Raw genomic sequence first — 25,786 nt, 5'->3', positions numbered from 1 at the left:
CTAACATAATTAATATTGTATATCTATATATATATATATTATACATACGTATAATTATTAATTAATATTGAAATTCATTTTTATTTAAGCAATCTATTATTTTCATCCAGTAATATTATTTATTAACACAGATTAGGTATATCGGTTTGATTTATATAATACAATAATTGGAGTAGTTGATATATTCAATTGGAGAAATTAATTTATATTTTATTTTACTGATAAGTGGAAATTTATACAATAATAAAATGAATGTTATATTATCTCTCAAAAATGAATAACTAAAATTATAACATAAATAATCAAAATCTGTTATATAATAAAATAGTTCTACTGATGGAGAAAACACTCAATTTAACAAAGATTAACCGAATTTAAATAAAAATTGATTTGTTTAATTAACTTTAGGTAGATAAATAATTTTTTTGGTGTTATATTTGATAGTTCAAACCTAACCATCATCCTTAATTTGCTTTAACTAATAATTATTCATTTTATAAAATAAGGTATCATGTATTAGATTTGGCATAGTTAAACTTAGGAAAAATTTACCATTTTTGTCTTTTAAATATATATTTTGTCCTAAAATACCTACAAGAACCCGTCAATCATCTATAATTGGTAGTATTAGTTATTAAAAACAGTCAGCTTAAATAGGTTGGATATTTTTAAATGCTTTTCAATCGTTATTCTTAAACTCCTAGAGAAAAAGAAAATTGCACTTAAACTTCTGTAGACGACTGTACAAAAGTGGCATTTTTATCGAATAGCAGACACTAAACATTGGAGACCGCATTTACAGTTTTAACCCAAAACCATACTACTCGGAAATACCAGAATTCTTTGTAATAACACTAGACATACGTAGTAGAGCAAAGCTCTTAAACCGAAATAACGACCCATTTGAAAAAAAGCTTGCAATCACCCGATGGAAGCTCCTTCAAGTGTATTAGGCCATCATTCGAAATCCCCTAACTGCACAAATTGGATCAAGAAAAAAGAGATAGAAAAATGCATTGTTAAAGGCGGACTCGCGAACTACCTTCAATTTGATTGTAATGGAACTTAAATACACGTATCTATATGTGGTTTTTCAGCTGACTGTGGAAATGTTTTCATTATTTCAGAACAGGGTGTGCTCTCGGCGTTCTGGGAAAACCCATCATTATCTCATAGAAAAGTTCCAATTACTATACTAAACGAGAAGGTGCTAAAAAACATTCATTACCAGAATAACATGCTCCCTTCATGCGAGTTCATACCTAAGATACCATACTACTGTTGTTTTCACTAATTTACACAAAACATAAAACATTTGTATTAATTGTCTTACTTTTATACATTTTTATAAATAAACTGTTTTGGTACTAAATCAGTTAAATAGATATAATATAAATCGTATGTATTATTCAATCATCTAAATGTATTCATAATATTTTATATAGGTTACATATATATATGTATAATACTATAAACAAATGAAAGTACACTATAGAAATAACATAAAAGGGTCTTCGACAATATTTACTACATATTAAGTACAAAAAATATTAACTTTCATAGTTTAAACAATTTAAAATGATAAATGTAGTATATTAAAAATTAGAATTCTTTAGAAAAAAATATCTATCTAAAATGAAGTCAAATTTACTTAATAAAGTAAAAAAAATTTCGCTAGGATTGTATGTTTTTTATACTAGACAATTTGGTGTATTGAATAAGTTTATAATTTTTTTATTCTCATATAATTTAAAATCTCTTAAATCGTATACAATATTCAAATTTTTTATACCTTCTGCAGCATTATCTTATACATAATTAGTTATTATAATTTTATTATATTTCATATAGATTTTTAAATTCAACGTAGATATAGCTAAATTATCATCATTATTTACTTCATAATAATAATTTGTGCGTATTTATTACCTAACTAACATTAATCATTACTACTATAATATATCTTAACTTAGATAATCAAATAAATAAATTATTATTTTTTTTTATTTTTGTCATGTAATATTTTTCTAGTACAATAAAATTATTTAAAAGTTTCATAAGACTCGATTTTTTGATTGTGATTTAACTATATCTAATTTATACTTTAGATAAGTTATTTTGTAAATGTCTCATAATCAGTTTGTCAAGATGCAAGAAATATATACCTGATAAAACATGAAACTAAAATGGTAACCTTTATGACATACTAGTTTTTACTTAAATCGATATATATCATGTGGTTGTAATTAAAAAACATATGAATACAACCTTATAAACTTTAAAGTAGAAACTTCTGCAATAAATAATTTTCAAATAAAAATTTCAAAATGTCCAAGTTCTTTTAAACTTAAAACACAGGTAAAAATTATAAAAATACGATCAAATATGTATTTCAATTGTATAGCAATAAATTTTTAAATTTTTATATCTTTGGTCTGAAATTCAATATAAGATTAACCATATTATAATATTCTTGTTACAACTTAAAATATATTTTGATGTTTCTTTACAACAATTGTTGACGATTTAAATTTTAAATAGTAAAATAAATAATTGTTATTTTTTCAATTTGAATAAAAAAGTATTGTACCTATACTATATATTACAAATAAATAATATCAATATCTGTGATACATAAAAAATTAATACTGTGAATAGCTTAATCATTTTTAAATTGTATTAGATAGTGGAGACTGCAATATAATAAAACAAACTTTGATGAAAGTTATTTTTATATTTAGTAAAATTATAAATATTCCAATGAATAATAATGAATGTTTGTAGGGAATATAAACTAAAAAGAAAAGTTTAAGCAATCTAAATTTCAAACTTAATATCCATTTTCATAGTTCATTTTAAATATTTGGAAAGAGATCTATCATAATTTAAACATTAAAATAATTACTACTTTTCTTTAAATAATTCAAAAAAAAATATTTGTATTCACATCCCGTTCAATAAATTGTAAAATATTCTTATTTAATACATCTTATATTATATAATTAATCATTTTTATTCATTTTATATTACATCACTTTTCTATTATTTTAAATTACGTTTGAACAATAAATGTTAATTTAGAAATATATATAATAAAAAATGTCCATACAAATCGTGTTTGATTTTAATCTAAACGTCTTCGATAAAAACTTATACAACATAAAAAAAATAACACGAAGCTTCATAAAAAATTAATTAAATGACTACGTAAATTTTTCCATTAATAACTTTAATCTTGCATAAACTATGATTTTCACATTAAACAAAATATAATAATTTATCATAACTAACCAAAAGTTTAAATAAATCAACAATAAAAAAAAAAGAAAAATAATAATTGAGTATTCAATAATATTATTAAACATTTTATTGCGTTGTTGACATAAAAATAAAAGAGATGTAGAAATAATATATATTTTTAATAAAATCATTTTAATATTTTTTTTTATTTGATCCACTCGTAAACAAATATAAATATAATAAATTATAATTTATATTCTAATGCATACAATAATATAAATTCTTTCAACAGTTATATGCGAATTAATACATTAGTGGCTAGTGTATATATTAATAACAAAATTACTATGTTTATTTTTTTTATAAAATATAAATACACGGTATTCAATAAGCTAATGCGTACAATTTTTATGAATGATATTTATAATATTTTAAGTGAGTTTTAAGAACAAAATATAATAATTTTTAAATAATATCTAGTTATATTTTAATATTTTATTGATAACATTTTAAATATTCATTATACCTTACTCTAATAACGAAAATAAAAAATAAAATGCATTTAAATATTTATTATTAGTTATAATTAATCAATATTTCAAAATCGAATGTAGAACAATTATGTTAAAAATATACAAGTAAAGAACCTTTAAATATTTGCAAAATATATGGATATTTCATTCTTAAAATAAATGACATTCCCCTACAAATCCATTATCCATGGGTACTACAAGTCCAACAGATGACTTCTTCAAAGCACAATAACAAATAATCATTACCCTATTGTGAATAATAAATGTACCTATATCTAAATAAAATAATAACTAATGTCAAAGTGATTAGCAATTAGCGTTTTGTGTAATGTATGTATATTGAAAAATTATCATAACTCATAAGATATAATTATATTGTATCAATTTTAAGGTGTTAAATTTATTATTCTTTTCAACAATATATATATTATTTATTTATATTATACGTAAATATTAAATACAAGTAAGTAAATAGGTAGTACAAATAATTATATTGCTTAAAAATAGAATTATGTCTTATAATCAAAAGATATAATAATAATGATAATTCAGTGTATTCTTATGATCAGACTTTCGAATAAGTGTAAATTGGTACTTAATTATCGGATAATTATAATATATCAGTCAAGAGATGAAGGCTGGTAACATAAAATTATTTAAATGGCTCGTTTTACATAAAACGGTAAAGCGCTTTATATTGAATGTAGCCAAATTATAATTGTAAACTGTGAATTATATTATTACGTTCATACTACACAACAGTGTTGTTTCACAAAATTATTTATTGCTTGATAAATAATATTATAAAGCAGAGATCAAAAACAATTAATATTTCCAAATTAATTAAAATCGAGAATATAAAAACGAGTTTTTTAAGAATAATAATCTTACAAATTATATGCCATTAAATAAAACGTAATTTTAACCGAAAAATTATATTTTTGTTTAAATAACTGCCCATTTAGGAACTAAAATAAACATTACATATATTTTATATTTAATGTAAACTTATTATTAAATACTAATATCCTAAATTTAGAGAGTTTAACAACTTAAAACTAGGCACTCGTTTGAATTTGTATTTAAATTTTAGATCTATTAACGTTTTCTAAAATCATCTGATTATCGAGTACCAAGAAAAAAAAGTAGTTTAATATTACTTTTGAATACTTTAATTTAAATAATGAATATGAAATACACTAAAGTATTTTAAAATAATATCATTCTATTTTAAGAGTAGGTAGATACTTAGAAATATTATTGCTATTCTGGATTTTAATTATTTCATTGTTAAATGATAAAATAGTGGTGAACATACTTAGTAAATAAATTTGAATTTTGCATAAAATAAAGTTAAAACAATTCATATTGTTAAAAAACAATAACATTATTAATATTATTAATTATTACGCATTGTAACATTAAACGCGTTAGAAAATTAACGTCAAATATAAAATTTAAATAGGTACTGTTTAAATTCTAACCAACGTTAAACGTAAAGACGGCGTACAGTATAGAAAAATTTTAATTTTTAATAACGTTAAATGATATATATTTTTTTAAATCTAAGCCTTGGGTATAATATTATTTTATGGCACAGTGTATTCATAAAACCGATTTTTTTTGACAGGACCGTTGACCCTTGGCATGTATAGATTATTATACACACGAGTATACATCGCGATAACGTTCCGTACTTTTTTATTTGTAAAGTACATTTTTGGCTGACCAAACGAAAAACCATTGTCCGTCCCGCGGCCACGGTGAACGTTTTCCACGAAAAAATATTTTTGTGCTGAGCAGGCATAACTCATAAATCATAACTATATAATCAACATATAATATTAAATTATAATTTACATTAACATCGGTATTTTTAGTATATTCTAGAACTAATAATACCAATTTTTAATTGTTAAAAATTTTTTTACAATTCAATACATCGAATACTCGAACAAAATGTATCTACTTCAATTTTCAACTAAATACATACATTTAAATAACTATAGATATTGGTATGCAGTCGGTTATCAATAGTTACCTATTACTTACATTCACGTTATAGCTAGAAACGAATTGTGTACCAAACTACTAAGTATGAAATAGTGTTAAAAAACCTAACCTATTTTTTTACACAAATTGTACACATAGTTTTTAATTATTGATAGTGTTGTGTCTAATTGATTTTCGAGCATGTTTTTTTTTTTATATAAATATAACTTTAATAATTTTAAAATTAGATTTAGCCATATTTCTTTATTAATATTATAATACATTTTAGTTAAATTTATCTATTATAAAATAAACTAGTAAGCAAGTGATGACTAATATACCATTAGTGAATAACACATAAATTATAAAAATGTAAATGTTAAATATTAATATATTATATAAATATTGCTTGTGTGATCAGTATCCTATACCGTTATCCAAGGCTCATATTACTTATATTTATTCTTATATTAATCTAAAAGATACAATTAAACAATATAGTATTACATTGCTAGATTTAATTATAATTTAAAGTATAATAAACATAATATTTGTCTAATAAATACTGATGACTGTTGAGCCCAACAGTTGCGATTTCTAAGGGGATCAAAGTAGGCAATAAATATTAGGAATTGTTAAATTTCAACGATTTCGAAGGTATAAAATAGATACATTATAACGACATAATTTATAAATATTGTTATAACTACGGATAAAAATATTATCCATTGACCTTATGAACATGTATATTGGAACAATATGTCGGCTACACTTATTTTCTTTTTTAACTAACAATAACTGTGATGTATTCAAATATGTAAGACATAGGTAGGTTATAGTATCAATAATATTCTAACATATTTTTGTACAAAGTTGGCTGATATTTGATTTTAGTTTTTAAGTAATGTATTATATTTTATGAGTATAGTTTTACATTTGGTATACTAAGCGAATAGTTAAATATTTCGAAAGCCATCAAAACTCGTAAAGGTATAAATTTCTAATGACAAAAGTCTAAAAGAATTTTAGTATACCTACATGAGATATAAAATATTTATATCAAAATGTTATGCAGCTAATATAAAACAATATCATTCAACAAAAATATGCTCTCTAGAGCCTAAATACAAGATATATTCAGCGAATATAACACAAGAAGGAATGTAGGATATTTGCGGTCTAGAAGACATCATTTTCCAAATAAGTTGGCATTTAGTAGTGTTTACAACGTTTACGTATTTGCATTATTTAAACGAACAAATTTTATATAAATACGATAACCACGCGTGTTTGGAATTTGAAACTGGGAGACGCTTCGACACGAACCTCAATAAGGGGAGACTTGTATGTCACTATGCATACAAATAAAAATAATAATATATATATTTTCTACATAAAGTCTGCATAAAATTTAATAATATCTAAGCACAGGCATAGTACCTATATCTAATTTCGAGTACCATTATTATTAATTAGAACAATACATATTAGATATGTCATGTACGTGATGTTTTCTCCAAAAATTATTGGCACAACAAGACCATATTGATCAGAAATCGATGTTTGAGATTCCAGGCAATATTTTGTAGAATATAAATATGTGGTACGGCTACCACATATTTATAAATGTTAAAAATGTCATTAGGTATTCATTTAAAACAATTTGTAAACAAATTAAAGTTTTTAAAAAACAAAAAAGTCCAAATATATCCTTACAAAAAATAATAGATTTTAATTTTATTTACATATAATGGCTTATTATTAATAATTAATTTAGAATTGTTGAACACCAACTAAAATATAATATTTAAGACCTAAGAAAAGCAGATTAATATTTATTATACAAAATACCTATAACTTCAACAGTGACTATTTTTTTTTATAAATATTTCATTGCATAATGGTGACTAATAGAAACAAGTGGAACCGTTTTAAAATATAATCATGTTGTATTTAATAAATAATAATTGAGGAAAACAGTTAACAGGAAATTGTTGATGGTTATATAATAACATAATAGAACAGGTATCATAATGTATTAATTTTTTATTATTAGGTTGTAACTCTTTTTTCAAGTCAAAAAATAAAATAAACTTGTAAGCTAAAATTAATTTAAAAACCTAATTACCTACTTATAATACTATGTGTTTATTTAAAATTTTTTTTTCACAAATACTTACATATAACTCACAGTTTTGTCCCTTTTTTTATTAAATACATAGGTATTATAATAATATTAATATCCAACTGCACATATGGTTAGTGGATGGTTGTTAACCAAATAAAATCAAACTTTTAATAATTTCTGATCAAAATAATGAAAATAATATAAAGTTTCGATTCAACACTTGAGTAAACGGTATTATTGTGTAAAATAAACTTATACACAAAAATCTACTTTTCACGCTATTGAATGCAACAAACCATCGTTTACGCGTTTAAAATAATAAATTGTTAACCGATACAGAAGCATGCTAAAAAATCTAGTAATAGACTAGTACTCAGTGGCCTGACAAAGGCTGTTTTTTAAGCCCGTGTCCCCGTAAAAATTATTGTGTAAATCAAGGATGGTTAGATTAAGTATGACTGTAGATCAGTGAATTTTAAACATCTAATGAAATAATGACTAATAAAAATGTATAAAATTTAATTTATTTACAATCTATATTCCATAAAAGGGTTTATCTTAGTATATTTCGATACTATTCAAGCCTTGTCCCATTATATAAACTAACATACAGAGGGTTATGATATTATGCTTCTTAGTTCTAACCTATATAGGTAAACTGCCTGTGTCTAGTATAGATACTTCAGTAGATCTATTACAGTATACGTTATTACATAAAATGAACAAAATAAAATATTTAGTTCACGTTTGGTGCATTCTACGTTTTGACATTTTTATTATGATTGGATTTTATACGATTTTTGTATTCTAGATAGTGGATTGGGGCGATGAGTTAAAACAAGTAATAGAAAATAATTATTGTATCATTACACTACTAACTACCGGCTTACAATGAAGTGGACCAATTCAAATTTCAAACTGGATATTTTTTAATATCTATCCAGTCACTTGTACATAATTGTATGATAATTTTAGTTGAAATAAGTAAAAAAAAGTAATAAAAAACAGTCTTATAAAAAAAAAAAAATGTATTTGTTCAGTTGACGTATTATTTTATCATTATTATAACGTTATTATTTGAAATGAATAATTTTAAAAACTACTTAAAATACCCACATAGAAACTCAACATAATAAACTAATCATTAAATTATTATATCATCTTCATAACAGTTTTGTCCTTTGATCTGACATGGCACTCGGCAATCAGAATAAGCGACCGTTTTAAAAATTACTCTTTGATGCGTAGTAGGTCGTCTTTCAGTAATTGTACATTTTGTTTATTTATTTAACTTTCTATGTGCCATAAGACCATCTCAACTGCAGGTCGTGTCATCTCAATAGACAAGCTGTACGCGCCATCAACCAATAAGACTGCAGTCCTCACATGGCCCTCGAATTCGACGTGCGGCATCTCACCAACACCCCACAAAACAATTCCCCCGCCACCATAAAAATCTCTCCTAAGCCCGACACAAAACCCCATCACCTCTCAACTAATTCCCCTATTTTTCATGAACCCACAGCAGTCTTTCAACAACTCATTCAAAGTAACGTTGGTTACCTGTATTATTAGTGCAATAACGGTCACCGTCAAAGCTGAAAATAAATGTCGACAGAAGGGCAGACAGCCCACGTAATCAGAATTATAAATTAATTGGTACTGCGTGCCTACGCATCTTTTCTGTCTACATACAATACAATATTAAAACAAAAATTTTCTGATTTTTGCTTGTAAAATTTATGATTTAATTATTTTTAACGTTTTTATGAACTTATCACAATTATGTGTTTTTGTATCCAATATTATGTAATAATTTATTGTGTGTATAAGATCATATTATGCTCATATAGTCATATATAATTTCACGTCTATCGACGCTGTATAAGCTATGTGTATTCTATGTTTAAAATTAGTGTATTTTTTTTTTTTTAGTAATTCTATTATCATGCAATATGATAGGCACACTATATGAAGTAATACAAAATTAAAAAGTAAGTAAAGCATCATTACAATATTTCTATTTTATTATTATAAACGCAGACACAGTACACACACATGTATATACATTATACGTATATGATATATCCTAGACACTCGTGTGATATTACATTCGTTCATATGAATAGGTTTATGGTATACACTATATATAGATAAAATCTTAAAATTAAACTACGTAGTTAAAAAATGTCGTATTGTAGAAATTATAATACACGTAAATATTTTAAATCTCTATGAATAATAATTCATAATAATGATTATAATTAATTATAATAATGTAAATAAATTATAACAAAATAATTAATATCGTTATTCTTCATTAAAGTATGTAATTAATATGCGTGTAATTTTGTCCATTTCGAATTTCAATTTTAAAATTCAAATATAAAAACATTGTACTTACTAACTGCCAATGCATTTTTAATATTTTTATACAGATATAAGAACAACTTATGTGAGATCTTGTACCGAAAAAAATTGCCTATAAATAGATCAAAAAGTATCAAAATATTATTTTGAAAATTATATCATAATATACAAAAAAATATAATACAAACATTAAACACTAGGTGAAAAGTTTCTACGATTATTCGTTTTTAAATTATAAAAAACTGGTTTAGCTTGAAAATTTCTATTAATAGTTATTAATTTTTTCCAATTACTAAAAAAATTACTGAAAGTTTACTTTTGAGCCTCATCCATCCTCCAAAAATACCAATAATATTAAATTGTTTACCAAAAATTATTCCCAAAGGTGAAAATCAAACCATTTTTTTACTCTAAAAGATAACACACACAAATCAAAAAAAATAATAATAATAAACCCATCATTTTAAAATCAATATATTCACCACTCGCTCAGAATCCAAAACTAAACTAAGTTCTGTATTGGTCATAATAAAGAGGTGGGTGTAGTAGCTTTAGAGTCTAAAGTTTAGACGATTTCTCTGCTTCATTCAAAAAAAATCTTTTACACACCACTGTGATTAATACTCATGTCGTATAATGTTCTATATTTTATAAGTTTATTCAATTTGAACGTTTCTTTAATTATTGATATTATAACGCGTAATCATTCAACATATTCAAGGTTCATGTAATTAGTATTGTAATAATCTTTTTTTTAGCATGAAAATAATATTTTTTAAATTTACATTTACTTCAACGGTAACTCTAAATAATAATAATTATAAATCTAGATATAGATGTATATAACAAGAAATTCTAGATCTATCCCAAACGTGAGCCCTATATAGACACAGTGAACACAGTGGCCTTGGACATACCCAACATACTACCTCCTACTTGTATACGGCTATTATACACGCTATATACACGTATACATTGTTATTATTATTATTATATTATCATTTATCAGCTGATGATGGTGTGTATTACAGACGACATATAACCATGAGCGTTCCGAGGAAGGGGGCGAAAATTTTAGGTAACTCAATCTGTACATACTATAGTTGCATAATATAAAATATATATTTCTTTATTAATATGTTTTAAGAGTAATTAACCCAAAGTATATAAACATAGGCAATCGTCAAATGATCATTGTTATGAATTTTTCTTTTAAATAAATCAAATAACTAATATTAAAAACAAGTAAGTAAATGGATTATTTATTCTGAAAGTGAAATTTGTCATGTTGTGCGTTAGTTAGACGGAAACAACACAATAAATACGTGTACGGTGTTTCTCTTTAGAGATTGTGTATAAACAATTTCAATAACATATAAAGATAATTAAAATAGGTATTTCATAAATATATAAACATGTAACCATTTAATTGATTATTATTTATTAATAATAAGTAAATCATGTATTATAATATATGCATTAATCGTTCATATACAATATTATTATAAATACTAATGTAATCAGAAACAGCTCAGTTTCAGTAAAATTAACTATAAAAACTAAGAATTTTTTTTCAAGGTACTCTCTTCGCCACCACTTCTCTTGAAGATGCACTTGCGTAGTATAGCCGACGCGCTTTGTGTAACAGCGTTTTTACGATGGTTAAATCGGGCCGCCTTGGTGTAAGCGTGTATACTGAATAATCATCAATAATTTACGGTCGGTCCGACCGACTGAATATATCTTCTCGAACGGTTTCCTTTGTAAATAAATCAATATTACTATTATCGATTACTCCAGTCTCGAAAAATATTATATTTTTGTACTCGTTTTTTTCGTCTTCGAAAAACTTGTCTTATAATATATACAAGTGATCTATTGTACATAACAATATAATACAACACATAAGTAAATAATTATGTCTTAATAATAATCATACAAAAATAACATAATTATTTATATAGCATTATTGTCATCGGCTCATCGGTGTTATATTATGATAACCGCAATAACCACGGATAAATGCTTACTTTAATAATTACTGTAAAAATATACAAACATGATTTTGTTATATTCTCATTTTCAGTTTTTGTTAAATTGTTATTTAAGTTCTTATTTTGTGTATACATAGCAGTTAAACCTATAAAAAATATCTACACAATGGAATCTTTAAAAAATATAATTCCCGCTTAACAGGTACGTATATATTCCTTTTACTAAGTACAAAAATCCTTTTAATGATGTTTTCGACCAATAACTATTACGTGGCTTAGCCCACTCAAATAATTCTTAAGCCTCTCAAAATAATGTCTACCACAAAAATATTTCAAATAATGTGGTAGTGTGGTTAATGCAAATTGTTCTGTCTATTTAAATGTTGATCTCGTTTAAAAAATATAAGTCCCTTCCCCTCACTTGCAAAAAAAAAATATTTTAATACTCCTACTGTATGCGAGTTGCTGCGACAGATATATATATATTTTATTTTTTCAAATGCTCAGGGGCTTTATTATTTAAACAACCCAAAGGTCTTTATAAAAATGTTTAACAATTATATTATATATTTTACATACCATATTATGTGAATTATAATATATACTTTGAACGTTGACAGAGTCACTTCCATTCAGGTGGCTCTTGCCTTAATCTAAAATTTTAAACTAAGTCGTATGGTTTCAGACGTTTAAGACGTCTGATGTCGTTGGAATTATCTAATAATTGGATGGCCAATGGATTGACATGGTGATTTAGATTCTTCACGTATTTGCGAGCAAGCCTTTGAATTTCGTCTGCTATTGTAGGCAGCATCATATTACGGTGAATTTCATTGGTTCTTTCGAACCGGTAGGGTGCAATGATGATGGTCCAAAGTGTGATGTTTTGACAGCGTTGTAATTGCATCGACGTTAGACTTACTGGCACAACTGCACAGTTGAATTCCATAAATCCAGATCGGTTTTATAATAGCTACATACAGTAGACGTTAGTTTTCGATTGTTAACTTGGAGTGGGGTCCGACTAACCAATAAAGTTTTCGCATTTTTTTACGAATGTGATGTTTCTAGTTTATACGAGAGTGAAAATGCATTCCAAGATATTAAGTTGAATATTTTTTGAGGGATTGGTGATTGATTCAGTTTTATTTCGGTTTTCCGTAACGTATAGTTAACGTGTACCGATTTATCGCTATTAATTTGAATTTAACAAAGTCTGGTAAATTTTAAGTGTAGAAAAAAATAAGCGGTTATGAATAAAATAATATGTATCTGCATTTAATAGACACCGAATTAAAAATATAAATTATTGTGAAAATTGGCAAATGTTATAAAATATTTTTAAAGGGTCTATTTCGCTTCTGTCGAGTTTACGTAATCGAGTGAAACGAAACTCATTCATCGATAAATTTGTGTTAAATATCACAGGCTATATCATTAGGTTTAAGGACTCAAACTCAGCCGAAGTGTAATTACAGCGTTTATCGATATCCCGCGTAAAACAACTGGGTTATCAAATTCATAACACCAAATCCAGATTACTGAAATCGCGAAAAACGTTATACGCGACACGGCGGTGATAGTGGAAAAATGCCTATACATAAAGCAAAGATAAAATGTATGTCTCTGCGTGCCACCCGGTAAACAATCGTATTCTACTGGTGTCCATTTTTAATGGATTGTTAGTGGTATCAGAATCAAGAAAGTCACTCGGTAACTCAATACATTCCGCGTACGCCACAAATTAAATAAATATCTTGTGTACCAACCTTTTATGCCGGTATAAAGTCGCGATTCTCGGTATTTCAAAAAAAAATACTGTCCACCTATATTGTGTATTATTGTTTAAGATATATTTTTGTTCTTCGTCTGCGGAAAACATGAATCTATTTTATTTATATTATTTAAACGAACGATTTTTTTTTTTCGTAAGCATATCGGGTTTGCTGTTCCTGCCATCGTGGTAATATAGGCGTCGTGGTGTCCGACGCGTTTGGTCCGTTTAAACAATACGATCATCAGTGACTTTTCGACGTGTCCTGTGTTGCTGCTTGATCGCAAGATATTAAACGCGATCGGACTGTGTTTTGTTCCTGAATCGCTGCACTAGTCGTCAAACAATTTTCTCGAAAAATACCATATCAATGCGGTCTAGCGTGGTCAATTTGTCTGGAGAGTCCCAATGGACGGAAATGTTGCTCCCAGTGGTATAAGTTTGCGTATAATAGCGTAAATAGAGGGAGAGAGAGAGTTATAATATGTGGATCCACGTGTGAGTGGTTTATATAAGATATAACGTATTAATTTTTTAAACAGTTTATAACCGATTACAACGGCGCTGGACGGTGGCGCTCGTGGTACTAACTATAATTCATTGGACGCATTAGATTCCGGTACGGGTCGCAGAGCACTGTTGATCGATGTCGGTTGCATGTTTTTTCCATCAAATTTGCGGAATAAATGTAATGGTATCGTACGTGGTTCATATAATGAAATCGTCTGAGATGCATGTCGACCCTAAAACAGTATACATCACATTAGGAATAGTTCAGGTTAGTAACGAATTATTTGTATTTTTCGATCAGAACTTGATTCTTACATTTCAGCACACGCCTTAAACAAAAGTGTATTATATACTTACATTAATTCAAATAATGTATTATTCAAAATTAAATTCATAGTCAAACGCTTTTAATTAAATTTTTTTTTACTCTTGTTATTCTATAATTCATCAACCAAATGCTGACTAAATTACTTGAATTGTTGACGAAATTTTCACATATTTCAATATTTGCAAATCAATTTATTAATTTAACTAATTATATAGATACAACGGTCTTATTATATTTATATTTTAGGTCTGTTTGACAGGTATCACAATAATTATGACAGACAATAAAGGTCGTCATTTACCTATATTACTGATATGTACTATATGTCTTCGACAGTGATAATGTGTCTATGTTTGGTTGGTTTAGCAATTTATATAGCTATTAAAATTCAACTAAATGCTTCCACGTTTGGTGATCTATCAATAGTTCTTATTATGTTTTTCATTTTGGCTTATTCACTAGGATTTAGACCTCTGCCATAGGTTATAATGGGAGAGATATTTTCAATGAAAGTATATTATGTATAAGTAACCTCAATATAATATAATATTACATTTATACCATGAAATGCTAAAAAATCCATTTATACTTATAATAATACCATAGTGTAATAACTAAAATATATATTATGTTTTATTAAGATAAAACCACGCGGAATAAGCTTGGCAACAACTATGAACTGGCTAAGGTCTCAGCAGGTGTTTACTTGGTGACCGGTCAAAATATCTCCGATAAATTAGATCTTCGACAAAATATCTATTTAATTAAAATTATAATAATATATTATATCACAGTTGTCATAAGAAAATATTTTAAAAATATTAGGAATTTTCAAATGCTAAATTAATAACTACGATCACCATTACTAACGATAATTAATCAGTATAACAATAAAAACGCCTTGAAGTATTTAAGATCAATTGCACACAATCTAAAATTTTAAACCGTTGGATATTTTTTTATATAATTATGAACACACGTTGTTTACAACTTAAACGTTTTTATTTAATACGTTTATTGATTTATTAACTTGGAATATCAATTTAATAACTATTAAACATTATTCTTTCAATTTTATACTCTACATGGCGTAAGAAATAAAAGAATTTTTATATTTATATTTTTATTATTTTCTAAAAGATATAATAGACGCCACTTTAAAAGTCATATCCTATATACCAATATAAAGTATAGTATACAGTAGTAGGTTATATGTAATGGACAGTCTAGTATGAATAAAATATTCCTACAGGTTTCAATAAAAATAAACCAGTTGCAGTTGAATAACTGCAGCTGTTTCTATTGTTATGTTTTTCATAGTAAAAAAAAACTCGATAAAGATTGTAAAAATGTGTTTTTACTCGACTGGGGAACTATGTAGAGTACTATTAGAAAAACTTATAAGGTCTAAACCATAGTACTAAGACAAACACATAATTTTTTATTCAAAAATATTAGTTAAGTATTTTCGCAAATAAACATTATAACTCGATAAGTGATAACGAACATTTCTATAATAAGTGGTATAGGTGAACATTTTAACCATATTTTATTTTCAAATTACAATAAAATAATATATACTATTATAGAAACTAGATTAAATGTATAGTACCTGTATAGTAGTATCTATTTGATAATAGTTATTTTAAACCTAAACAATTATTTACATGACGCATTTATTTAAATCTGAAATAAGTTTCATTGGATAACATGATTATGTTTTACGCGTTCACTTTCATCTCGGTATCCCTATAGAGTCTATATAATATGTACTAGCTACCTACCTATCAGTCGTTAAACCGTATACCAAATACCTATACCAAAACTCCAAAACTATTTAAGGATAAAATGAGTTATCTTCAACGTGATATTTCTGAATAAATTTGTGAAGAAAGGACTGAACTGAATTTGGTTCTATGTATACATAATTTGTCAATTAAGAAAATTCAGTACCCAGCAAAATTGGATTATAAATTCCTGTTCAGTACAGTTTTAAACATTCGACGAATTATTCATACAAGTATTTATAAAACGTTTCATCCGTTTTATTTATTTTTAATAATCAACATAAAACAACTTAACTCTTGCTATAACCATGATCAAACAGAATTGAACGTCATGGTTAAATAATTTCATTTGCATAAACTTGTAAAGAACCTTTCTGGGAAGTTTATCAAATAGTCAATTTTACAAAATGAAAAATAAACTATAGCAGTGACTTTCAAATGAAAAAAAAAATAATTTATAACCAATGATAAATACTAAAATTATATACACAACATGATCACATTTATTAATGTTTTATTGCACTGTTAAATTTAATGAAAAAGTATTGATTAAATAATTTTTACAAACCAACTACTTTTTGCCCTCTGAAAAACGAGATCTGATATATTTCACACACACACACACACACACACACACACACACATATATATATCACAGTTTTAAAAATATATTATTTTTATTTAATCTAATTGTATTATTAATCTGCTGTTTAAGCCATCATTGAAATTACCTGCCTTTATATAACCATTCAATACAAATTTTAAATTATAATTTTTACTACATTTATACTCGTAAAAAATGAATGTTTCATACATAAGTAACAAAAGGTACAAGAGTAAAATAAAAAATGAATCAATTAAACATCATTAACATCAATTTTGAACTTATCTAATTCGTATAGTATAAAAAAATCCAAATTGAATAGATTTCTACAACAATACATAGATATTTAAAATCAATAGTAACAGTATAAACAATATTGTTTAATGAGAAATTATTACGTTAGCTCATATACTTTATAGTTGTAGATAGATCTGTTTAACAATTTATAAAAGGCTTATGATAATGCGTTGACTTTTTTCTATAGCTATAACTTTTTTAGTTGAAAGCGGTGCTTCAAAAGTTTTCCACAGCTCTCATTATTCATACATTTAAAATTGGGCACAGATCGCAGTTTAAAAAACTGCGAAAAGAAACGATAGAAATTATGACGTAAATCTTAAAAATGTAGACTTAGATAGATCTTTTATGTAGACTAAATATTATTATACTCTATAAGTTTATAACGTCAAAGTCTACAGAGAGATAAATAATCGATTGTTTTTGATGCGATTAAAGACGTATAAAAATAACGATGAAAATTCCGTGAATTGCGAATTTCGCATATCCTAATAATTCAATAAATTATCAAAGTATTTAACTTCTTAACGTGTAATGTATTGTACTTTTAAGACAGTATATAATAAATATCATATCCTTTTCAGCGAATCGAATGGTTCGTTAGCTATTTCTATTAATCTCTCTTTTGGTATTTCTATTATTTTATTTACCACTCAACCATAGGTACGTCATCACGAATTGTACCTAAACCTCTTGGTGGTGTGACCGTATCCTCGCGGCTTAACATTAGCCATAATCTCGGCCCAGACGTGATATTATCGGAAAACACTCAGCTGAAAATCCCAATGACGGTTTTCGAAGATTCGGTTTTCGGAATGACAGGTGGCCGCTGCCGTGGGAGATTGGGGCACGTTAATCTCAGAACAATCGAACAAAAGGCACCCGGCAGAAAGGATTATAAAAATATCGAAAAAGAAAGTAGAAACCCATCGCACAGACATTAATTGTTACGTTAATACGATTTTTATTGATTATTTTTCCAGCCCATACACAGTCATCTTGCCGTGCAAAACCAGAGTAGGTAATGTGGAAGGTCGGGGGAAAGAAAAAAAAGAGAAAGCGAGTAGGACTCGTTTTAAACCTCAAATTTGTTTTTCCGACAAACGCATTAGTGGTCATTATACGCTCGTTTTCGGTTATAAATATCCAAACAGACTTTGTTACCCATTTCGCCTTCAATACAATTCCATAGCGTATTATATTACAATAATTATTCTTAACCCCAACAATTTACTAAGTTTTAATTATTTAAAACTACTGCCAACTACTACTATGGCGTGGCCAACGTTCTGCAGTTTACCTGCATAATAAATTTAATGCATTTTGAATATATTTTATCGTTTAAAATAATAAATTAATGTTCAACAGTGTCCTTTTGTATTTTTTGAATAGATGCATAGGAGTAGCAGATGGTGCACATTTGCTGCTGCTGCACCTGAACCCTACCCAAGGTCCAGATTGTAATTAGAGAGACCACAAAATATTCGCTACTATACCAAAACTTTTTCTTTACCCAATGCCTGATACCTACATTTATTTATGAGTGATAATTAAAAACTATTATTTTAATTTTTTTATTAATTAAGTTAGTTAAAAATAAAGAATTTATAAACCATAGTATGAGTGAAAATATAGTTGCATCGACATATCTCATTTATTTATTTGTTAGGTTTATCGTTCGTACTTAATCATCTGGGTCAATTATCTTTTAGTGTATTATATTACTTCACTTTCATTTTATTGTTTAAGTATCAATAAATTTACAACATTCAAAACAATATAATCATTGTTATAAATAAATAATATAGTAACGACTTACAACGTAACACTGTAATAGTAGATGAAAAATCAATAAATACAAATATGTGGACATACGATGGAGGGCATTGGGTATTATTTAAAACTGTTTCTTTGATAGATAAATTTATTTTAATGTTAAAGTGTTGGTACTACGGTGTATAATTCAGTCAGAAATGTACAAAAAAAAATTGTGTTTGAATTATTGCCAAATTTTCAGTTATGCATTTTGTAATTAAGTACAGTGGGCAGAAAAAAAAGTTTTTGCAGATAGAGAATCACGAAAAAACTTTGTTTTATGGTCCTTATAAAACATTATTTTCGTAATTCATCACAGATATTTATTTTTACCAAAAGTTGTCCATAAATGGTATATGTGGTACATGTATAATAGTTAGGTGAGTCAAAAAAAAAAAAAAAAATGTTAATAAATTATAATAATATACTTTATGACACGAGAAATATTTCGAGTTGTTGACATTGTTACAAATTACAATATCATATATGTTTTAAGAAAAATTAAAATTATCTTGCGAGCACACCACTTATATACTATAAGTCGTTTCTTGAGAAAAAAATGCATTCTTACATGAAATATATACCTACAACGATATTGCGGCGCAGTATTCTAACTTTTGACAAGTTCTTTACTACGTTTTATTATTTTATACACATTTTTTCGTATTATTTAAGTACTTAACATATACAAACACATCATATATCATTATACATTTTTCCATTGGCGGGCTGTTTTGTTTAATAAACTATAACTTTGATCGATAAGACCGTAAACTTCGGAATGCTGCTTTTATGCCATTATAATATTATTGTATAACTGCAACAAAACAAATATAAATAATATAACGCTTAATCATCTGTTTCAAGTAATACGATCCAGTATAACAATAATTGTGTCGCCGGAACTTTGCATTAACTCGACGAATTTGTTCTTATTGACAAAAGACTTCCGGACAAAACGTTGCGCTACAAGATAAATCGTTAAACACTACGAGTATGACAACATTGATATTTCAGTATCGAAAGGTTTGAGTTGAATTCATTGAAGAACTGAAACGACACACGAACGAAATCTGAACAGACAGCACCCATACTCGTTTATATTCCGCTTTAATTGATAGTATAACTTGCACGGAGCGGTCGATTCCCCTTAAAATGGCGTAATCCATAATTTATGTCTCGTAAAAATAACATGTACACTGCACCTGTTTATAGTTCTCTTGCCCGAGTTTATAGTCATCTGTTATCATCGCTTTACTACAGATTTTTATTTTCTTAGTGTATTAAAAACGGTATAATATACGTCCACGTAAAGTGAAATAGATAAAACCGTAATCCCCCAACTAGACATTTTATACCTATAAAAATGATTTTAATATCAAATGTTTGTAAATCCACTCTATAAATGAATGCTTTTAACTTGTATTAAATTTGAGTGTATATACAATTATTAAATACATTATAGAAAATTGGATGTTGTATAGCGCCCATAAATAATACGACTGGTTAAAAGCCGTTATTATTGTATATCTATTTTATATTAAAATATTATCTAAATGCAATAACGTTTTTACATAAAGTTACAATCATTCATCAGTTATATATTATTTTAATTTAAAAGTATTACTCCGGCGGCATTGTATTATAATACGGTTTTTAAATTACAAAACAACTTTCATTAATACTATAAAATGTTGTTCGCAAATGAAAACCTATTCATTTCGGACAACGGATTATTTTGCAACCCATTTTCGTTTGTGTTTTGATGTATCAAAATCCAATTTTAAACCACCGCGTCCCGGTTTTCGAACAACAGATAATGCGTGTATATGGCGGCGACGTTATGGATAAGCAGAGAAAACCAATCTTTGTACTTTTCTCGTGCTTATTCCTAATAAAATTAAAACTGCCTACGAACCGCTTGATGAAATTGGATTGCGCGAAGAATACCAAACTTTAAACAAAAATGAGTTGTTTATTAATCACACAGTTAGAAAAGTGTTCCTCCGTTTGAAAATCAAAAGTTTTTATTTGTGTTTTAAAAAAAAAAAAGAATGAAAGAGAAGAGTACAATTTTGAATTATGCATTTGAATCTAATTGCACAGTGGTTTTACGCTCTGAAGTAAAAGTTTTCAATAGTTCTTTGTACACTTAATCCGATCGTTAAACACAGTTTCGTTTAATTTTTAATTTAAAAATTCGTTATGATTAATAATATAATCATTCATTGCATGTGGGTTAGTATAAGTACGTACAAATCAAACTACGGTCTGAATTAATATTATTACATGTAACAATCAAAAAAAAAAAAAATAATCATCTTTATCATTTTAATTATAATTTACAAACGATGTTGATTTTAAGGGTTTCTGGCTTTCAGTAAATATATTATATCTTCCCTCCGTGTATATTAAAATAATATGTTGATGGTACTTTATACATTTATGAATTTCATTTCTTGGCTCAGTCTCTTTTCATATTTTAATGGAAATATTATTTTGATCCTTTTACTTATAATGGATTTTCCGATAAACAAATAAAAAAAAAAAAAATCGAAACTGTATGTTAAATAATATTCAATTTCATTAAAATTCAATTATGCTCAATAAAAATAATTAATGTTTGCATGATTTTTTTTTCTTGTCATATTTAAATCTATCTTTTTTCGAATTAAAATATTCAAAAAATAGTAGATATGTACTGTATAGCACATAAATCTGATTATTTAATGCTTTTGGTAAATGTGAACACTGGACTATGTATAAGCATCGTACTTGTATAATAACATCTGAGAATATTTTATACTATGAAAAAAAAAATTGTAGAATACGGTTTGATTTTTAGCTATCTATATTTACAGTTTACAAGGTTTTGTAAATTTTATCAAACATTACTATACATGCATAATATATTCCAAACAATATTATTAAATAATAAATAAACCAATATACATTTGTAGATAGTGTGTAAAATATTGCAATTCAACCTCTATTTTCAACTATAAATAATAAATAATCCGTGGGCTGTGGACAACGGCGATAGCGATGATGATTAAATAATAATATGCTGGAAATCGTAATTCGTTCAGGTCATTTATGCCTGCTTAGGGCTTATATTCTAAATGGATGAGAGGTGATAATGTGATAATGATCACCCGACAAATATTCATACTGTAAACATAAGAAACGGTTCAATCTTTTTGAACGGTTGAAAACACGAATGATATAGTTTAATTCGGAGATGAATTTAAATATTATAATTATTGTGATCAACGGTAAAGAATGACGGTATATGACGGTGAGAAATACGCTTCCGATATAATACAATCACTCTTCGATATGCACGTATAGGTTATTCCATTGTTATTAGTACCTGTGTGCTGTAGAAATTTAAATAAGATCTTTTACAGTTAATCGCGGCAGTGTATATTGTTATTTTGCAATAGCATATCTAATTAGACCACTGCTAAACGTCTTAATTGAATACTATCGAGAGTGTCGGTCAACGTTCGACACAGAAAACCTCACACGTCTACAATTTGCGTACAGTAAAAATATTGTGATAACCACATAATATGCGATTATCGATTACAATGCAGGGTTATACTCGTCTTGTAACTATACCCTCTGTATAGGTATACTTATGTACACACAAAAGCATTGAGGCTGTTGAAGCACAACATTTTTGGAATATTGGCAATTCGTTGTAATTACGTGGAATGTATAATATTCGTTATACAGTAATGAATATTAGTTTGAGCTATGATCGTTTAAAATTCTCAAATATTTCAAATTTTTCTTAAAATATTACCCCTTAAACTAACTAATTTAATAGAATTTTTCAATTAAATACACGAACCAAATCCAAAATTGTTAAAAGTCGATCTGTTTCAATCTAATATATATTAACATTTTTTATTAGGTTACGACTTATGAAAGAAAATATTTTTTTCTAACTTCATACCTACTTACAATTTGTTGAATACATTTTTTTCAAACTATTTCAATTATAAATCATTTTAAATAAAAAATATTTTTCCTGCATAGCTTAGAAAAGAAACTGATGAATTGATACGTACTTATTAACACTACCTATACATTTAAAACAGTAATCACGCATCAGGAATACGTTGACTTATCTTCTATTTATTGGTCTATAATCACAAAAACATAATGTGCTCCAATATAATTAAGTAAAAATTTAACCTTTAGGTGGTTTACGAGAATTATTAAGATATTTTTTGAACATATATTTAAAAAAAATTTATTTAGTGATTCGTTAATAAGTACAAACGTTCAGCTTTGAACGTGACATAAAATTAAAATATTTTATTTACTTTATCTCCAGCAGCAGACACCCACAAGGTAGTCTCGTGATAAAATGAGTAACGCAAAAATAAATTAAGCACTCACGATTGAGTTTGCTTCACAGACTAACATAAAAAAGATTCAAAGATCATGATGTGCATTGATAACTTATTCGTTATGTGAGAATTCGGGTTAGTATAATAACTAATATAAACTACCGTATTATAATTACCTATTATCTATATATTAAAACAATAATGGACAAAGGCATATTAAATGCATTTAAACAAATATTTAAGTACTTATCTATTGAAAAGTGCTTGGAAAAAAATCGTTGTTCGATATTATGAATTATATTATCATTTAATAAAGCACGTGAATTATAAATATACACGTAGGCTGTTCCTATTTTTGCAATAGCAATAGCCACATCATAGGTACGAGCGTCCGAGTCTAAAAATAAATATTTTAAAATACTTTAATTACATAATATTATGTACTAATATTATTCACGTTATTTTTTAACATTGTCATACTAATGACATGTCATTATGTCAACCATAAATTAACAAATTATGCACTCTTAAAATAATTTTCCTGTGTATTAACATATTATTATCGGTGTACATTGTACAATACTACCTATTTCTCGGTTGATAATCTACTCAATTTTATATTAATTAAAAGTAAAATATAACGACACTTAAAAAACGTATATTGACATTGAAAACCTTGTATATTACTTTTTTTAAATAATTATTTTATTTTATCAACATCGTAAATGGAGATTGAAAAATAACAATTTTTTTTTTATGGTAAGGTAAAATATATTATATTGTAAATTAATTTATTATATAATGTAGTTTAAGTGCTTTTTTTATCGACAGACTGTTTTATACAGCAATTTAAAGTCTGTTAGTATTATACCATTGTTTATGTTTAAAGTATCAATATAATTGTGATAAATCCATGTACACACTATGTATATAATATTTATAAAAGGTTAGATTAGGTTATTCCGCTAAGCGCTGTGATGAACGTCCAAGCACGTTCGAAACACTGATGGATCGGTGCCCAACGGTTATTGCAACTCTTGTAAATATAATAGTTTAATGCATTTGTTGTCGCTGTATTCAGTTTTACTATAAAAACTCATTGGTCTAATAATGCGTGTTCGGAGGGGGGGACTTTTGTGAAGGTCAAGCCGTCCCGCCTAGCCATGCCAATAATAAGTGAACAATTTTCTAACTCAATGGGATAATGCAAATTTTATTAAGTTAGTTTTGTTTTTGTGAAATACAAAACTGAAATTAAAAGAAATTTCTGTACGAACACTGTTCTCGTTGATTCTTGGAAATAAGCCATGAAACATTTCAGAAAATTGTACGTTTTACAAGAAAACACTGCGAGGAATTTCTAACCTTTGGGCACATTATAGGACATAAGCTTTGACATATATCCAAAAACTGTATATTTAAAAACACGTGACAATTTTTTTTTTTTTTTTAGACAAACCTTCAGAAAGCAATAAATTGACTTTGGGAACACGACATGGTAAAATATCATATATAAATACCTATAACAACAGTAGACTCATTTGCAATCGATCACCGAGCATTGGACAGCCAGTCGTACTACGCGACGAGGCGTTTTCATAACGTTACAATAAAAAATGCAATATGAAATGAATAAATTATCAGTTTCACTGGAAGTTGAGTTCATAAATATTGTCATAGGTACGCCGAAGTTCGTTTAATGTAAGTTGAAACCAATTTGATCAGAAACACATCGCATGTATATAATAAGTAAGAAAAAACCAAGATAATCGTTCTGCTGTATAACAGTTGTTAAGTATAACACGTAAATGTGTAGGTGACTATAATGTGTATTAAATTCAAATTTAATGATTCATCATTGTACAAGAAAAACGATTCTGTACTAAGATGATTTGTTAGCCGTTATTTCTTAGTATAATTTTATTATACTTGTATATTTACTGCTATATAGGTATATTAGTAATTTATTTTTCCACTTTAAATGCGGTAAGTCGAATTAATTTTTGTCTTAAATAAATATATACATGTATGTTATTTTATAAAAAGGTTC

This window comes from Rhopalosiphum maidis, chromosome 2, assembly GCF_003676215.2.
Source record: "Rhopalosiphum maidis isolate BTI-1 chromosome 2, ASM367621v3, whole genome shotgun sequence".
In the NCBI taxonomy this organism is placed as follows: Eukaryota; Metazoa; Arthropoda; class Insecta; order Hemiptera; family Aphididae; genus Rhopalosiphum; species Rhopalosiphum maidis.
This window is presented reverse-complemented; position numbering follows the sequence as displayed.